Below are 18,245 nucleotides of genomic sequence, written 5' to 3'. Positions count from 1 at the left end.
TTTGCAATCAGTCTGATAAATTTCTAAGTAATGATGCCTATAACTGGAAAGGTCATTTGTCCCAAATATTCTTCATTTCATGTTGGCCCTTATTATTTTCAGTAATATTTTTACTAAAATAAAAAAATAGTAAACCTTTAATGTCACACAGAGAATAAATCTGATATTATTCAGTATCAAAAGTTATTTTCTTGCTTCGTTTCCCAATCTTAGGGTTCACAGTGTTTTGTCATATAATACAATGTTTATTATTAGAGGATAAGTAGGGAAGAGAAAAACTTATGCATTGTCATTACTAGCAAAACTACAATATTTTATGTTTCATCCTAAACCATGCTGGTGTTGCTCTTTTGACCAATCATCATCTTGACAATGTCCCTTTAGGCCATCTCTTGGGACAGTAAATTGAAAATAGCTTCATTCCAGAATTTTATACAGTGCTGAATATAAAATTATACAGATAGCCCTGCTTCAGGGGAGATAATAAGATATTTCCAAGAACAAAAATAGTCTCCCAGGAAAGATAGGTGGTATTGACAAAGTACAGGAGTATTTGTAATGTGACTGAAATACTGTGATGGTTTTGAAAACTAAAGGAATACAAATGTGGACTTAAAGAAACTGGTGAAGAGAAAATGTCATTTAGATATGTAAGTATAATTATGTTAATATGAAAACCTTTAGCTTAGATACTATCTGAACTTTATATTTAAATATTGCCTATATAAATGTGATATAATTCCATGCCACAATGTCACTATTTTCTATTTTATTTATTTCAATTCTCTGTATGGCACCTTAGTAGCTCAGAATGGTTCACAGAAATTCAGTCAAAACAAACATTAGAGCATTGTTAATCATCAAACCATATGTAATATAAAATATTAAATACTAAAATTTAATTAAATACTACAATACTAAATTTAAAATATTAAATTTAAAACAATGTAAGGACCTATGTAAACAAACACATCTGAGTCTTTTTAAACTGTAATAAAAAGGGTCTTCCTTCAATTTCAATGGCAATTTGTTCCACAACTTGAATTCTATCATGGAAGAAACAAAATTAACCATAGATTCAGAGGGATCTGAGGAACACACAAATGGTAAACTATTGATGACCTCAGAGCGCAGGACAGATTGTGTGAGATTACGCAGTTCTGCAAATATCTTGTTTCTAAGCCTTGTACAGCTTTACTCACCTGGATATAATTTACCTCCCCAGTGAACTTCAGTTTTCTGTACAACAGTTGGAGGAAGGAGGCAGTCCTTTTCTGTCTGGATTAAATTCAAAATATTTGAATTTAAAGTCCTTGTAGAAAGGGCATTATAAAATAAATTATTAATAACTTTTTAAAAGTTTCCTTAATTGTTTCACAACTATAGGTATTAAATTTGGTATTATAGTTGGCATTCATCTCAAGCCTTTTGATAATTCTTTTGGGTAGATCTCAAAATGTGCATGTTTTTAAAATACTTGCCCATTATCTGACTATTCAAATACCCAATTTAAGCACATGCTGTAGTCTGGAGATAATCATAGCATCCCAATGAATCGTGATGTTTTTGCAGTTATTCTGTGAAATGTAGTATCACTTCAAACTATTATTTTATGTCTTACTGGCTTAGGAGATATGCAGAAATGCCATTGGCTCAAAACACTTGTTAGGATTCTTGTGCAGATATAATTACAAAAATACATGTAAGTTTACTACACAGTACATGACATGTACCTAATTTACAAAACACATTTCAGGAACTTCCTCTGTGTTTTGATTAGCCCACAAACGATTTTTCTAAAATTTGACTGATCTTAAACGAGCATTACAAATGTTTAAAATAAAAACTTTTAAGCAACAACAAAAGGAGAACGTTTTGTTATTACTAATACTTTTATTAATGTATACATAGAAACATTGTGTATACATAGTGTATACATAGTGTATACATAGTCAAAAAGGAAGAAAACTGATTGCAAAGAAAAATTATAAGAATCAGATCTTTATATTTAAAAAATGTATTAAATCACAAAATGAGTTGCAAGGGACCAGGAACACAAAAAAACTCTCTTATATTTTCTCTATTAGGAAAAAAACCCCAAGGGGAAATATATTTTGAAAACAGAAATGAAGCACCATAGAATTTTGGGAGAATATTAAGTAAGGTAAAAGCAGGAGGGGGGTTAATTTGCCTGAATTAAACTCTGCAGTTTATTCTACAGTGTATCTCATATACTATAATCATTGCTGAGTTCCATTAAATGCAACTATAAACCTTCAAGTTAAGGTTCCAAAATTAAATAATTTTTAACAATGCATCCTTAATATTTCAACATTTTGCATTAACAGCTTCACATATTCTTTCTTCTGAAATGTGTAGTGATTTATAGATATGTAACATTCAACTTTGATAAATTTTCTTTGCATAACTTCTGCATACCCCAAAATATATAAGTTATTGGCTGAAACCAAGAGAACAGGTTTAATTATTTAAAATGTCTCAAGTGTTTCCTGAATTAATGCTTGCAAGAGATCTGTATACTATCTCCCATATCAATAATAACAATACACACCTATACAATATACACTTCTTCACATTTTTCATTCCTTTATATCTTTACTGCTTTCATTTTTCATACATGAGAACCTATCCAAGACCATACTCTAGATAAAGCTGTACTTTAAAAGAAGCAGTGATCAGGCCACTTGTGAAGAAACTAAATCTGGGCATAGAATATGAAAATAAATTATTGATTATTATATAATGAGCTGTGTAAGGGGCTGCCTTTGAAAATGATTTGGAAAGTTAGTTCAAAATAGAGCAGCTAGATTGCTTTCTGGGATAAGCCAATGCAAACACATTATTCCAATTCTTTGCCATCTACAGTGGATGCCAATTTTTTCTGGACCCAATCTAAAATGTTGATTTCAACCTTGAAAGACCTAAACCAAATTATCTGAAGGAATACTTTCTCACCTATGTATCTACCCAGATTTTAAGAATCACCTCCATTCCCTTCACCAAATGAGGTGGATCTCTATCTGCAGTAATTAGTACTTGAATAAAAGATTATCAGGAAATTCAGTTGTGTAGGTTAAATTTCAAAGTTGAAATATGGGTTTGAGAAGAAGGCAGTGACTACTATGTTGCTGTCAAGAAAACAACATCAATCAATCTAGTAGTCTTCAGAAGTCAAACTCAGATTGAGGCAGAAATTCAGGCAGGATAATCCTACAATAGGCTAAAATGAGATTTCAACAACATGAAACTCGAGATTAAGCTTCCATCTGAGTGTCTAATGATCAAAGCATCTTCAGTTAAAGGGGCCTGGCTTTCTTCTTTAGAGGAACTGAAAATCTGCTAAGGCTTCTGGGCTGGAGTCCAAAAATTGTGATGCAATCTCACAAACCAGAAAGATGTTGGCAAAATTGGCTCATTTTGTCTTGGAGCTTCCAGAGTAAGGGCAACATCTGAGACAATCTTCTTGATGGCTAGGCTCAGACTATAGAGTCCCCTCTTAAGGCTAGTTTTCTTTCTTCTGCAAAAGAAAAAAAAAGTTTTATTAAAGCAGGTCTACGGTTGTTCTTTCTTCTGCAAAAGAAAAAAAAAGTTTTATTAAAGCAGGTCTACGTGCATAAGTGTAATTGAGGAAGATAGGAGTATGTGCAGTTTCTTTAATATATTGTGTTTCTAATGTTTATATCATCCTTCATTGTAATCATATTTAAATGATCGATTAACCATGTGAGTGCTATTTACTTATAGAAATATTGGGTAGAAATTCAATAGATGTATTTGTTTTAAGAACAAATCTCATTTTGGATGCATTCCCTAAATGTATGAGCTTGTTCTACTGAGATGGAGAACTGAAAGTCTAGGATAATGGCAGATAATGAAATTGTCAAAATTAAGGATTAGAAGAGATATTTAAAATTAAGTAAAACACTGAGTATTACAGAGTCTTCATATGAATGTTAAGCAGGAACGAAGGAGCATATGCAGCTCTCAAGACCACATTTGTTGCCACTGCAACTCTCTGAGGTGGAACTTCAAAAGCCAATTGTTTTGTGATGCTTATGGCAAAATAGCCAAGCACCAATAGCACAAGCACCTTAAATGTAGAAGCCACAGATTTAATAAAAATGGTTTCAAACAAATGTTTCATCTGCATATTATAAGAACTACTTCATAATGTGGATAGCCAAAACCTCAGTGAAAGCCACAATAATATGAAACCATCCGCACTGGAATAACTTTTATTTCCTTCTACCAACCAGTCCAAGCAAATGCCACATGTTGAAATAACTTTTAAATTGCAGGCCTAGAGGTTTATTCTGCTAACTATACTCTTTGGAATAGAAAATGCTCATAAGGTGTTGCAGCAATGAATTCTTCAATTGAGTGGCAGTCCACTCTATCTCAGGTACCTAATCTATTGTTCCCCAAGAAATGAAGACACTGGCAAAAAAAAAATTGGTGTGTATATCTTCAAGTCAATATTAATTTCTGGTAAATGCCTGGACAAGCCCTTGTCATTTCTAGGCAAGATTTTATAAGTGATTTGCCACTGCCTGCTTCTTAGGGCTGAAAGAAAATGGCTGACCCAAGTTCACCCAGCTGGCTTTGTACCTAAGGCAGAACTAGAATCAATTTCAGGTTTTCTAGCCTGATTCCTTAACCAGTACATCAAACTGACTCTCATTCATTCATTCATTCATTCATTCAGTTTCTATCTCAATCAATGACTCTGGGTCGCTTACAGTTCAAAAAATATATTATAATTAAATCACTAAAATCATTTTAAAATAATAAAAAGCAATAAAAACATCCAAACTAAATATGCATAGCAGCCAAGATGCTTGCCCAGTTAGCAATACAGTCAGGAAAGAGGCTTTTAATATATCAGGTGCTATAGGGATGGAGAAATAGTTAAATTTCACCATGAGATAGCTTGTGTCTGATTGTCTTTGTTCCTTGTCTTTCACCAGTGATACTCTGCTTCTTAGACCATTTAAGTTCCCTCAATTCCATCAAATACCACGAAGAGCATCACAAATCCTGAGCACTGAGAGGCTGCTCAGAAACTAATGCCACTGCCGCTTTGCTATTCCATGCAGCCACCAAGGCTTCAATCGGATTGAGTAGCCGTTTTTTTGGAATAACCACAAGCCTCCCTTTGGAACCCAGTTGAGTCCATTAGTTGCCTAGCATCCCTGTGAAGACACCCGTGAGTGATCTGTCCATGGTAGGGAAAAATCAAAATCCAGAACAGTCTGCCATTGCTTTGACAGAAAAACCAGATTGGGTGTATTACCATTGCTATGAGTTGGGCCCTGGATAATTTGGACCATGGCCATGGCTGCCATAGTGACCACAAATGTCCAAGCCAACTCTGACTCTGCATCTAAGGATGGCAGGTTGAAATCCCCCAGGAGTCCAGGGAACTCCATCGCCAGCCCAGCCACAGAATCAAGCAGATCAGGCAGGGAGATTGCTAAGTAGAAGGGAGCCTGGTACCATAGCAACAGCCCTAGCTGACTTCTCCTGGCGCCCAACTTAAGAAATAGTGTCTCACTTACAGCAATCTGTGGGGCAAGGCCCTTGGATGCCTCAGACAATCCCATCCCACGTCCCCTATCCTGGGGTCTCAGCTAGTGTTCAATCCGGAAATCAGCTGGGCCAATCTCACTGAGTGGAACTGCCCCCTTGCCCCAACCAAGTCTCAGTAATGTATGCTAGATCAGCCTTTTCCTAGACAATTAAGCCCTAGATTAAGGGGGTTTTATTACACTGACTGATCTAGCATTCACCAGCAGCAACCAATAGCTGCTTTGAAAGGGCCTTTGAAAGCCTGCCATCCAGGGCCTAAGTCTGGATGTGCCATAGGAACAAGATACCTGTGGCTCGGTCCCCATGAGCAGTCCATTTCTCAACTTCACCATATTTTACCTATCACTATTGGAATCTTATACCCTGCTCCCATTCTTTCAGAGTCTCCCCATTTCCCTGTTCATAGCAATACATGTCCACCCTTGGCTCCAGCCTCACACATACAAAATTCCTGAGAGGCCTTTGCTACTCAAAGTGCTTCTGCCTAGCATTCAACATTTATGGGCAGTCAGAAAACTTATTCAGCCTTCCAGTTATAATCCAACAGCACTAGGTACTCAGTCAGTCTCTCACTGTACTGCTGAAGACCTAACTACACAAACTCTACATCCCCTTTCATCCCAAAAGGTGGGCTGCTCCACTCACCAAACCCTCCAACAAATATTAGTTCCAATCAATCTTGTTGCAGACACCATTCGTTTTCTTGACCAGCTTATAATTCCTGCGCACACATTCGTTTTATTATCCTCCAGCTCAATTACAGAGTGGAGTCAAAATGGCTGGCAATTAAAAATGGCAAATTACAGAAAGACTTTGGCATGGATGCTGCTCCCTCCAAAGTTGCAGAGGATGGTTTCAAGAAGATTTCATGCATGAAATGTCTATGCCGGCATAGTAATGGGGAAGTTGAGACTGCTGAGCACATCAGTCTTCAATCTGTGCTGTACAGAAACAAGCATCTTGTTTATCTTCCTGATATTATCAAGGCTATCAGATATGCTCATCAGACATATTTGCAAATGTTTCTATTATGCTGCAGCTTTTAAAACTTGCCAGGAGTTGATTAAGAACAAAAATTGATGAATGTTATATAATTTATAAATTAACACTAAATTAATATTGAATTTCTGAATAATGATAGACATATGGGTTATCCGTTTTAATTTTTATTACATTTTATGGATTGTACAGTATTAGCCTTATGTTATCTTCTGCTGGTTTCTAGCCAAAGTAAAGATTGTTATACTTATACTATTACTTTTTATGCAATTATGGCTGCTGCAAATTGATCTATGATGATGATGCATCAACCACTTCGTTTTGTATGTGACTTTATCCATCTAATACATTTATTCTGTTTGGTAGTTAACATTGCTATTACTTATACTTTGTCCTCATCATAAAGATAACTTGCAAGGACTATAGGAATTAGCTTTCCTGAATACCTTAATTATTGATAGTTTTAGCAAAGTATGTTATAATTGCACATAGCTATATTCATTTATGAAATATATCCTTTGCAAATGCTTGGTTTTATCCTGCAATATAGATTTCCTCTTCTACAGAGATTTAACAACAGTTTTGCTTATCAGGCAGTCCTCTTAATGTGTGTAATATAGGAAAGCTGCAATATTATGAATTCATCTATCCATAGTAATTGTTCAATTCCTAATTTAGGTTTGTGTTGAACTTATTTTTGCAATAGGCAGCACAAAGGCAATATTTCAACCAGACAGAAAACCAAGCAAAGACACCTTTCAGGTGTTAAAAGGGCCCCAAAATAAAGATTTAAAATACATGTCAGCTGAAATTATCTCTTGACATTTTGATAAAAGCCCATCCACTTTTGTATCTAAAGAAAATCCATGTGCTATAAAAGTCATCATTATTAAATCCAGTAGGTTTCTTTTTTAAACTTTTGTAGTTGATGACCATTTCAATTGTATAATGTAATGTTTTGTACTTCCTTTGCTGATCACAGGCATGTTAAAGTTCATTCTCCGTGATATTATGTTTTAAAGAAACTCTAATTTTATGAATGGGATTTTAGTGTTGATTTTTTACTAGCTGGTTTGTATCATAAGATCAATTGCATGACCAGAAGGGAAAAGATAATCCTTTCCTCTCTGTACATTGCAGTACCACATCTACAGGATCTCATTTCTAGGATTACCTTTAGCATCACATCTGGTGTGGTTTTAGGGCTTGAATGAATTTTAGCTCTAATGTGCAATATTTATATATTATAGTCAGTGTTACAATTAGCAAACTTTTCCTGACACTTCAGCAAAGGTTTGAGGGATATATGGGAGAGGAAGAACCCATTCCGCCAGCAGATTCTTTCTCATAACCAGATAAATGTTAGATGTTAAATCTAATCAGCTGGCTATTAAACCTTCCTTGAGAATCTTGATTTTGATTTCAAGGAAAGTCAGCTGTTTTTCTTTAATATTTGAAAATGTTCGTTACACTTTAGCATGACTGAGAAGCAAATTTCAGATGAGTTGAAGAGTGAAATGGTAAGAGTATATACACAGGCTTTTCTTTCTCCTTCTTCTCTAGGGGAAATGTTTAAGAATCAAAAAGAAAGTTTACTTCTGCAGCCCAGTGGAAATTCTATGTACACACCTTAGTTTCCCATAACTATACAATTAAAAACAATACAGAGTAGAAAAAACACAGCAAATGTGTATTCCTTCTTTAGGGAATATAACCCCTTTATGGATTACTGCCTTGTTGTGGCGAAGGGGCTTGCATAACTCAGTGAAGCTATAAGCTATGCTGTGCAGGGCCACCCAAGACGGACAGGTTATAGCAGAGAGTTCTGACAAAATGTGATCCACTGGAGAAGGAAATGGCAAACCACTCTAGTATCTTTGCCATGAAAACCCCATGGACAGTACTAAAAGGAAAAAAGATATGACGCTGGAAGATGAGCCCCTCAGGTCGGAAGGTGTCCAATATGCTACTGGGGAAGAGCAGAGGGCTAGTACTAGTAGTGCCAGAAAGAATGAAGTGACTGGGCCAAAGCCGAAAGGACGCTCAGCTGTGGATATATCTGGTGGTGAAAGGAAAGTCCGATGCTGTAAAGATTTTTTCTCCATAGGAACCTGGAATGTAAGATCCATGAATCAAGGCAAGCTAGACGTAGTCAAAAAAGAGATGACAAGACTGAACATCGACATCTTAGGAATCAGCGAACTAAAATGGACAGGAATGGGTGAATTTAACTCAGATGACCATCAGGTATACTACTGTGGGCAAGAATCCCTCAGAAGAAATGGAGTAGCCTTCATAGTCAATAAAACAATAGGAAAAGCAATACTCGGATACAATCCCCAAAATGACAGAATGATCTCAATTCGAATCCAAGGCAAACCATTCAATATCACAGTAGTCCAAATCTATGCCCCAACCACTGGTGCTGAAGAGGATGAAATTGACCGGTTCTATGAAGCCCTACAGCACCTTATAGAATTAACACCAAAAAATGATGTCCTTATCATCATGGGGGATTGGAATGCTAAGGTAGGAAGCCAAAAGATAACCAGAATAACAGGCAAGTTTGGCCTTGGAGTACAAAATGAAGCAGGGCACAGGCTAATAGAATTTTGTCAAGAGAATACGATGGTCATAACAAACACTCTTTTCCAACAACCCAAGAGACGGCTCTACACATGGACATCACCAGACGGTCAACATAGAAATCAGATTGACTATGTGCTCTGCAGCCAAAGATGGAGAAGCTCTATACAGTCAGTAAAAACAAGACCAGGAGCTGACTGTGGCTCAGATCATGAGCTTCTTGTTGCAAAATTTAGGCTTAAATTGAAAAAAGTAGGGAAAAGCACTAGGCCACTCAGGTATGAACTAAATCATATTCCTGATGAATATACAGTAGAGGTGACAAATAGATTTAAGGAACTAGATCTGATAGACAGAGTGCCTGAAGAACTATGGATGGAAGTTCGCAACATTGTACAAGAGGTAGCAACTAAAACCATCCCAAAGAAAAAGAAATGCAAGAAAGCAAAATGGCTGTCTGAGGAAGCTTTGCAAATAGCTGAGGAAAGAAGGGAAGCAAAAGGCAAAGGAGAAAGAGAAAGATACACCCAATTGAATGCAGAATTCCAGAGAGTAGCTAGAAGAGATAAGAATGCCTTCTTAAATGAACAGTGCAAAGAAATAGAAGAAAACAACAGAATAGGGAGGACCAGAGATCTCTTCAAGAAAATTGGAGATATGAAGGGAACGTTTCATGCAAAGATGGGCATGATAAAGGACCAAAATGGCAGAGACCTAACAGAGGCAGAAGAGATGGCAAAACTACACAGAAGAACTATACAAGAATGAGCTTAACATCCCAGATAACCACAATGAGATGGTCATTGACCTCGAACCAGACATCCTAGAATGTGAAGTGAAATGGGCCTTAGAAAATCTGAGCAACAACAAAGCTAGTGGAGGTGACAGTATTCCAGCTGAGCTATTCAAAATCTTAAAAGACGATGCAGTAAAAGTGCTACACTCAATTTGCCAGCAAATTTGGAAAACTCAACAGTGGCCACAGGATTGGAAAAGGTCAGTTTACATTCCAATTCCAAAGAAAGGCAATGCCAAAGAATGTTCAAACTATCGCACCATTGCACTCATTTCACATGCTAGTAAAGTTATGCTTAAAATCCTACAAGCTAGACTCCAGCAGTATGTGGATCGAGAACTACCAGAAGTACAGGCAGGATTTCGAAGAGGCAGAGGAACTAGAGATCAAATTGCCAACATACGCTGGATCATGGAGAAAGCTAGGGAGTTCCAGAAAAACATCTACTTCTGCTTCATTGACTATGCAAAAGCCTTTGATTGTGTGGATCACAACAAATTGTGGCAAGTTCTTAAAGAGATGGGAGTACCAGACCATCTCATTTGTCTCTTGAGAAACCTATATGCGGGTCAAGAAGCAACAGTGAGAACCGAACACGGAACCACTGATTGGTTCAAAATTGGAAAAGGAGTCCGGCAAGGCTGTATACTGTCGCCCTGCCTATTTAACTTATATGCAGAGCACATCATGAGAAAGGCAGGGCTAGATGAATCAAAAGTTGGAATTAAGATTGCCGGGAGAAATATCAACAACCTAAGATATGCAGATGATACCACTCTAATGGCAGAAAGTGAAGAGGAACTAAAGAGCCTCTTGATGCGGGTGAAGAAGGAGAGTGCAAAAGTTGGCTTGAAACTCAACATTAAGAAAACCAAAATCATGGCATCCGGCCCTCTCAATTCCTGGCAAATAGATGGGGAAGAAATGGAGGTAGTGACAGATTTTATTTTTCTGGGCTCCAAGATCACCTCAGATGGGGACTGCAGCCAAGAAATTAAAAGACGCTTGCTCCTGGGGAGGAAAGCTATGGCAAATCTAGACAGCATACTAAAAAGCAGAGACATCACCCTGCCAACAAAAGTGCGTATAGTCCAGGCCATGGTTTTCCCAGTTGCAATGTATGGCTGTGAAAGTTGGACCATAAGAAAGGCTGAGCGCAAAAGAATTGAGGCCTTTGAACTATGGTGCTGGAGAAGACTCCTGCGAGTCCCTTGGACTGCAAGGCGTTCAAACCGGTCAGTCCTAGAAGAGATCAACCCCGACTGCTCTTTAGAAGGCCAGATCCTGAAGTTGAAACTCAAGTACTTTGGCCACCTAATGAGAAGGAACGATTCACTGGAGAAGAGCCTAATGCTGGGAAAGATTGAGGGCAATAGAAGAAGGGGACGACAGAGAATGAGATGGCTGGATGGAGTCACTGAAGCAGTAGGTGTGAATTTAAATGGACTCCAGAAGATGGTAGAGGACAGGAAGACCTGGAGGAACGTTGTCCATGGGGTTGCGATGGGTCGGACACGACTTCGCAATTAACAACAACAAGGGAATATAAAAAAACCCCTCACTTTCATGAGGTACATAATATATAAATGGATGTATTATGGGTTCATTGGGAAAAAAGGATGCAGAGAGAAAAAATGACCTTTAACAGAATTGGATAGAGGCGGTAGGCTGAACAAAATGGTTTATTATTATGCAACCCAAAGCTGTACTACTATTCTTCTTTATCCAAGACCAACATCAGTTACTAAGGCTGAAAATGTCAATGCTGACAATACAAGTATTAGTAGTATTTCATGTATAGTATCTCCATGTTGGTAGCAGAACACAGCTATTGACTGCCATTATAGCAAAACTGTTGGAACAACCTGACAAGGGTAAAGAAAAATCACTGATATCAAAGTGGATGGTGACTCTGTCTCTTAAGCGAAGTACAAAAATAAATAATTATAATATGCATATATTTATACATGCAATAAGTACTTTTAGATGCTATAAGGCTTTTTTTGTTTTTTACATTTGTATGCTGTTCTGCACCTATCAAATTCCCCCATTCTATGTAATTATTTGATAAAGGGAGTCTCCCTTTAATTTCAGGCTGGAAAACAGAAAAAACAGAAAAGCTGGGGCGTATGTCTGAGTTCTTCAAAATGGTTGTCAGTTTTGATTGTACTTTTTTTGCCAGAACAGTTGAACTGATCAATTAAGGAATTTTGAATTAAAAGTGTTTTTTTAAGGGTGATGAATAAAGTATTTAATAATACATATTCCAATAATGAAACTTTTTCAGCTTCCCAAATTATCTATAAAAAAGACTTTTGTTTTTTACAATGGATAATTACAAACCTTGTTTGATTTTTTTCCCCCAAAATATCCAGGTGTCCCTCCCATAAATAACCTTTCTTTTACCCCCTCCAACCTATCCGCAATATTTCCTTACATCTCTATATTCTGGACACATTGGGAGCTGTTACATTGTTTGCTGATATACATAATTAAGGAATTTAGGAGCCACCAGCATACACCAATTATACACCAATTATTCTTGACTGACAAAGCTCAATAAAGACTCATTGGGCTTATGTAACAGAGATTATAAAAACCTCATGGCCAGATAAAAAAGCTTTGATGTGGGAAACATCTGTTCTTACAATAAGGTCCAATCTGGCAAGTCTACAAATTAGCCTTTTGGTATAGACAGTATTTCTTCCATTAGAACCTGAAGTAACACCCTTCTATAATGCAGTATCACATTGGATTCTGAAACAGCATGCTATATTCTATCCAAGTTAGTTTTTGAACTTTTACTTCTGCCAACATCACGATTAGAGCAGAAATGAGTATCTGTGAGCAAGATCAAACTTCATAAATCCACCCAGTGTAGATTTGAATTCAGATGTTAATTGTATTTGACAGCTTTGTTCATAGGTTCAGCAAAAGTTGTCAAATTTTATTTTTATCATTTGTGACTTATGTTCCATACTGTCCACATCATTTAAAGGCGAGTGCCATTCTTTTGAACTGAATCCATTTCTTTGGAGTTAGAAGAGGAAGTCATGCCCTGTTCATATACAAACCAAGGAAATTAAAAAATGTGGATTTAAACTGCTTTAGCCCCATCTTTTTTAAGTGTATAGGAACTTGTGATCCCAGGAAAACATGCAGCTGCTCTACAGAATTGCAGACAGCTGCTGCATTGGTGCCCCTAACAATTGCAAAGCATCCTTTTGGAATCAAATATAAAATGCTACATGACTCTATATGAACAATCCATTTTTTGCTGGAGAGGAATTTTTATGGTGGGTGTGTGTGCAAATGTGTGTCCACATGTGTGTGAGGGCATACACAGGCATGTGAAAGGTGAAGCAGTAATTTCCTCAATTCAGGTTTTTGTTTTTTTTGGGGGGGGAGATCTATAGTATTCATACTAGTGGTAATTAAAGGAATTTTAAGCAAGACTTTCTAACCCCCCCCCAAAAAATAAATGATAAGCTCTTCTGAAGGCGATAGGCGATTTTAAAAATTTGATAAATCAAGATAGACTTCAAAATAGACCATGATAGACATGAACTTCTATTGATTCATTCTTATAAAATTACTTTTGTAGTAGAAATACATGATTCCACACTTGTTGCAACTGTTTTACCACTAGTACCGTACACGTTGATGTAAGCTGTTTAAGCACTGTCTTATTGATTTTTTTCTGTGGCTGGGAAGTGAAATTTAACTCCCAGCTTTGGATCTGCATTCCCCTATTCTTTCCTACTGATTTGTTTCAAAGTGAATATTGTGTGTATAGCAGCTTGGTTACACTCGTGACTGGGTTTTGGGTTCTGTATATGATTTGGCACTGGAATGGTTTTTCATGCTTCTTTCTGACTCTTCCCTGGAAAAGAATCTCAGGACAATGTTGAATTCAGTGACATGTGAATTCATTTACTTTCATAACCAGTTGGCTGTTTTGTGCTTTCAATTGCAAATAAGGGGAGATACAGACTGGATCTATTACATTATTGTACCTTGGGATCAACAGACAATAAGGGATTCATGTTGTCAGTGGGTTATCTCTTACTTGGTTAGAGGTCAGCAGAATTGTCAGAGATGCTGGTTATCCTTGCTTGGGTAGTGATTTGCTTTTTACTTTGGATACAGGTAGTCCTCTACTTAAAGTCGAGCCCTAAATTTCTGTTAAGCAAGACAGTTGTTAAATGAATTTTTCCCCATTTTACAAACTTTATTGCCACAATTATTAAGTGAATGACACAGCTGTAAATTAATCTGGCTTTCCCATTGACTTTGCTTGTCAGGGGGTCGCAAAAGATGATGACATGAGCCAGGGACACCACAACCATAATATGAGTCAGTTGCCGAGTGTCTGAATTTTGATCACGTGATCAAGGGGGGATGCTGCAATGTTGTGAAAAAGTGTAAAAAACAGTCATAAGTCACTCTTTCCAGTGCCACTGTAACTTTGAACAGTCACTAAATGAACTATTAGAAGTTGAGGACTACTTGTATGTTTCTTGAGCGCTTTATCAAAATATAAAGAACATGGGATATGCTATGCTATTTTTATCTTATAAGAGAACTTGTTTATATTAAAAAAATTTTTTAAAAAAATTCTTGTTTCAGGGCAGATGGTAATCTGTTAGATGAAAGCCATCTCAGGAAAAGATTGTTGTTTTGTTCCATTTGAGTACTAGGCCTTGAATTTTCTTCCTTTCCCTTCGTCTCTTTCTCTCCCTTTTGGTCAAGATTAATCAGCAAATCAAAAAATCATTTTGTAGTTTCCCAATGATCCAATTGCTTAATGATAAACGACTGGAAAAAAATTAACCGGGTGCATTTTTGTACAAAAGATCTTACATTTGGGATGTGTTTTTGTAAAGAAAAGATCATTTCAGGCCTATGCATCTTTTCCAATTTGGAATAATCTTAACCATCCTTTCGGGGATGCCGTTAAATTTTGTCCATATATAGGACAATACTTATCATTTGTCCATTTGTTAAAATGATACATCAGTATTCAAAGAAATAGACTTTAACATTTTTTTTAAAAAAAGGATTTAGTACCATTTTTATTAGTAGCATTCACACATTAGGTGAACATGACAGTAGGATGCTTCCATGGGTTATCAAATTCTTTATACAGAAAACAATATAGAAATAAAGAGATCTCTGAAGTGCTATCACTAATATTAGGAGTCCAATGACAAGTATAATGCAATGGCCAACAGACCCATTTAGCTAATTCTTTAGCTATTGTAACACAATTTCTTTTGCCCTGGTCCCTTTAAGTGTGTCTAGCCCATTGCCATCCTGTTGATTTGGTGGAGTGCTGGTCTCTGCATATTATGTCCCTACAAAACTTGCTTATCTCCTCCAATGAGTCTGGCCCAGACTCAGATTTCTTTTATCTGACCATTGTCTTGTTTATGCCTCAAGGTTATTCCTTTTGCCCATTACAGAGTGGGATCCTGGGATTTCAAATCTTTTTTTTTCTTTTCAAGTAGTTGGTGGGTGATGGTGGCATCTAGAAATTAGTCAAATTTTCATGGAGAAGCAGATATGATAACTTGAATTTTTGAGTCCAGAAAATTAGTGTGTAGTTATCATTGAAATCATAGAATTATAGGGCTGGAACATATCTTAGATGTCTTCTAGTCCAACCCCCTGCCCAAGGCAGGGGTCCTTATACCATCCCATACAAATGGCTGTCCAGTCTTTTCTTGAAAGCTTCCAGTGATGGAGCACCCAGCAGTTCTATTGATAGTTCTCATCCATCAGGAAATTCTTCCTTAGTTCCAGATTGGAATTCCCTTTGATGAGCTTCCACCTATTGCTTCTTGTCCTATCTGCAGGTGCTATGGAGACTAAATTTCTTCCTTGTAATAGCCCTTCAAGTATTTGAAGATGGGTATGTCACCCCTAAGCCTTCTCCTTGTTAGGCTAAATATGCCTCGTTCCCTTAGCCATTTATCATATGATTTAGCCTTCAGACCCTTTATCATCTTTGTTGCTCTTCTCTGCACTCTTTCTAAGGCTTCAGCATTTTTTTGTATCACGGGGACCAGAATTGGACACAATATTCCATGTGTGTCCTCACTAATACAATATAGAGCAGTAATATTACTTCTCATGATCTTGATGCTATTCCTCTGTTAATTCAGTCTAGGACTGCATTGATTTTTCATTTTTTGGCAGCTATGGCACACTGCTGAGTCATATTTAAGTGGTAGTCCACCAGGAGACTTAGATCCCTCTCACAGGCATTATTGTTAAGCCAGGTACTACCTATTCTGTACATGTGCATTTGGTTTTTCCTGCCTAAATGCAGGTCTCTACTTTTCTTCCCACTGAACTGCATCTTGTTGGGTAGGGCCCAATGCTCAAGTGTTAAGATCCTTCTGAATCCTGTGTCTATCTTTCAAAGTGTTAGCATTTCCCCCCAGCTTGGTGACATTTGCAAACTTGATGAGCTCCCATTCTACCCCCTCATTTAGATCATTTATGAAGATTTTGAAGACTACTGGCCCCAGTACAAAACCTTGAGGTGCCTCACTGCATGCCTCCCTCTGAGTAGATGTAGTCCATTGAGGACTACACACATACAGATTGTGCTTTGTCAGCCAAGCGCAAATCCATCTGATAGTGGTACTATCTATCCCACATTGTTCTATCTTATCAAGGAGTAAGCTGTATTCTACTTTATCAAATGCCTTACTGAAGTCTATGTATATTATATCCACAGCATTTCCTTAATCCACTACTTTAGTTATTTTATCAAAAAAGGCAATAAGGTTTGGTTGACATGATTTGCTTTTAACAAACCGATATTGGCTTCTAGTAATCATCTTGTTCATTTCCAGATGCTCACAACTCTACTGCTTGATTATCTTTTCCAGGATTTTCTCAGGTATTGATGTCAAGCTGATTGGTCTATAGTTTCCTGGTTCTATTTTTTCCCCTTTTCGAAGATTAGAACCACATTACCTCTTTTCCAGGCCTCTGGCAGTTTCCCCATGCTCCAGGAGCTCTGAAAGATTTTATTCAGTGGTTCCGAGATCTCATCTGCCAGCTCCTTCAGTATCCTGGGATGTAAACCATCTGGTAATCATGAAATCATGATAATTATGTAATATAATCATCATTACATTATCCTACAGCAGAAGTCCTTGGAGGCATGTACAATAAAAGCAATAATAAAATAATAATGAATTAAAGCAACAATTAAAACCTACACATCAATAGAAATGCAAAAAAAAAATGAAGATTCAGGATTAAAAAAAAAAAGCTAAAAAAGAGATGATTACTTAAAACATTCAACAAGTCTTTGCCTAATCTCACACTGTATATGTGATTGCTTGGAGCAGACATTTCTTCATCTTCATTCCCAAGATCTAAACAAAGTTATACATTATAGTCAATGCCAACAGACTGAGTTCATCCTGGAAATCAACTGGAAAATGATAAATCTGATATTATATTGGTGTTATATGATTGTATCCTAATATCCAGCTCTGGTCACTATATTTTGTATGAACTGAATTTCTAAATCATCCTCAGTCCTTGAAAAATTTTAATGGGAGATTACTAAGATGTAGATTACTAAAGATAGGCTCTCTTTTTAAACAGAGTTGTACTTGATGTACCATCCAAACTTGTAAAAGGCAATTCCTCGGCATAGGGTACCTGTGCGACTTTAGGGACAAAAAAGTATCTATCAACTATCCTTTGATAGATCCTTTAGGAGGAGCAGAACTCTTTCAGAATATGCCAAACTCCTCATGCAGGTAGATGACTCACCAATGAGCACTTCTGTCTTGTCTGGTTTGAACTGCAGATTACTGGCCCTCTTCTAGACAATTACAGCAACCAGACCTTGATTAAGCATTTCCACTACCTCACTTGGATGAGATAAAAGTGAGAGACCAACTGTTAAGACTTCATATGTCCTGGGATTGAAAGAGTAAAGAGAGATAACAGAGTAATAAGTACAACACACTCTGTGGTCCACTGGAACGCAAGGTAAACCTCTTGGAAATCTCCCAGCGAGGAACCAGCAGAAACATAAAAGATCAGCAGCAGAAGTGCTAGTGTTTTGTAGGAATGATGGAGGATAAGAATGTATTAGACTCTTATCTTTTTCCCACAGGTTCCCTCCCTCCTGACCCCAGCTCCTCCCCATGTCTTCTTTTAGAGGCAAGATCTTAGTGAGATAATTGGGGCAATGTTCCTCTGTCTCATTTAGTCCCAA

At 37.1% G+C, this 18,245-nt stretch overlaps 1 protein-coding gene and 1 long non-coding RNA gene across 11 annotated transcripts in view; one reads left to right on the top strand and one right to left on the bottom strand.

Annotated features, from left to right (window-relative positions):
* Window positions 1–18,245, top strand: part of RUNX2 (RUNX family transcription factor 2) — a 268,350-nt gene that overhangs the window by 47,602 nt on the left and 202,503 nt on the right. The gene's annotated exons all lie outside the window — the stretch shown is intronic.
* LOC120300340 lies at window positions 1,889–17,943 on the bottom strand. The gene is made up of 3 exons (XR_005554638.1): window positions 17,795–17,943; window positions 16,982–17,095; window positions 1,889–3,538 (listed from the first exon to the last, which is right to left on the bottom strand). It is a non-coding gene; the product is annotated as an uncharacterized LOC120300340 (long non-coding RNA).

The sequence above is a fragment of the Crotalus tigris genome, unplaced genomic scaffold (genome assembly GCF_016545835.1).
Source record: "Crotalus tigris isolate CLP2741 ecotype Arizona unplaced genomic scaffold, ASM1654583v1 scf7180000024340.7048381, whole genome shotgun sequence".
Lineage (NCBI taxonomy): Eukaryota > Metazoa > Chordata > Lepidosauria > Squamata > Viperidae > Crotalus > Crotalus tigris.
Note: the sequence above shows the minus strand (reverse complement) of the source record. Positions and strands in the feature narration are given on the sequence as shown.